Raw genomic sequence first — 1185 nt, 5'->3', positions numbered from 1 at the left:
GAAGTCAATGATTGCAAACTATAAGTCACCCAACAATACAAACTTACGTTAAAGAATTTTGACGATTCTGGCAGCATCCCGAGGTCTCTTATGACCAGCAAAGCTTGACGTATCAACAATATTAACATCAACTGACATTTAATTTAATTTAAGCAAACAATAATAAGTTTATATGACCTTTAATAAAATTTGTGACATGAGACTTGTTTTTCACTTACAATGAGAGCCATAAGCCGGAGGTACGCATTGTTGTTATTACTTGCTACACCGTAAGCTTCGTAATCCGGTTCAAGAAACTGATTCTCAGAAGCAAAATCCAAGAGTGAGCATCCCGGAATCGATTTGCGGGCCCCATGCATGCCTAAAAAATACAATGAGAATCAAAAACAGTAAACCTTGTGCAGAAAGATTTAAAAAAACGAAGAATAATTTTTTTGCCAAATCTTTGTAGCAACTTCACCTGATATCAATAGTCATGACATCTGGATTGGTTCTAGCTGGTGGAAGAGCATAATCCGGTGAATAAATCTATGAAACATGTCAAATTCAATAGCATTTCAATAAAAAAAATAACCAAATTATTAAAATTCTGGACCAAAAAAGGCCAAACCTGATTGCAAATCTCACAGGTTATATCCCCTTTCTTATTGCAGCATTTCTGAAAACATTTCCTATGAGCAAACTGCAACCCACAAATACAAAATTACAATGAAATGTGACAATCCAATTCAATTAGAAAAAATACCAATTTTGACTAAATTATTCTGCATTTAATAAATAAACCTAAATCTTACATTGAACTAACCGATTTCAACAATAATTATAAATTAATCGAAGAAAAAAGCGATTATGTATGAAGGCGATGGAATAATACTTAGGGATTTGAGAAACATACTGATGGATCAATGAAACACAATTGGGAATCCAACGCAGAGATGAAATGGCGTCTTTGGAGGTTGATTAAGAATCGAATGATTGTGGTGGTGGCGTCGATTCATTTAGGGTTTCTGATTAAAGGAAAGAGAAGAAGCCACCAGTTTTAGAAAACCCTAATTACTCTCAAATCCGGATTAGAATACCTGCTAGGTTTACATACCCGATGGATTGTATTGTCTGGATCGTAGATGCTTCAATCAGAAGGAAACGTCATCATCTTGTGATCTTGTGGAACTGATGGAGGATCTT

At 34.9% G+C, this 1185-nt stretch overlaps 1 long non-coding RNA gene across 1 annotated transcript; it reads right to left on the bottom strand.

Annotated features, from left to right (window-relative positions):
- Window positions 1-346: 346 nt before the first annotated feature.
- On the bottom strand, window positions 347-683 carry LOC110927920. The gene is made up of 3 exons (XR_002586003.2): window positions 611-683; window positions 461-528; window positions 347-361 (listed from the first exon to the last, which is right to left on the bottom strand). It is a non-coding gene; the product is annotated as an uncharacterized LOC110927920 (long non-coding RNA).
- Window positions 684-1185: the final 502 nt, after the last annotated feature.

The sequence above is a fragment of the Helianthus annuus genome, chromosome 3 (genome assembly GCF_002127325.2).
Source record: "Helianthus annuus cultivar XRQ/B chromosome 3, HanXRQr2.0-SUNRISE, whole genome shotgun sequence".
Lineage (NCBI taxonomy): Eukaryota > Viridiplantae > Streptophyta > Magnoliopsida > Asterales > Asteraceae > Helianthus > Helianthus annuus.
This window is presented reverse-complemented; position numbering and strand designations above follow the sequence as displayed.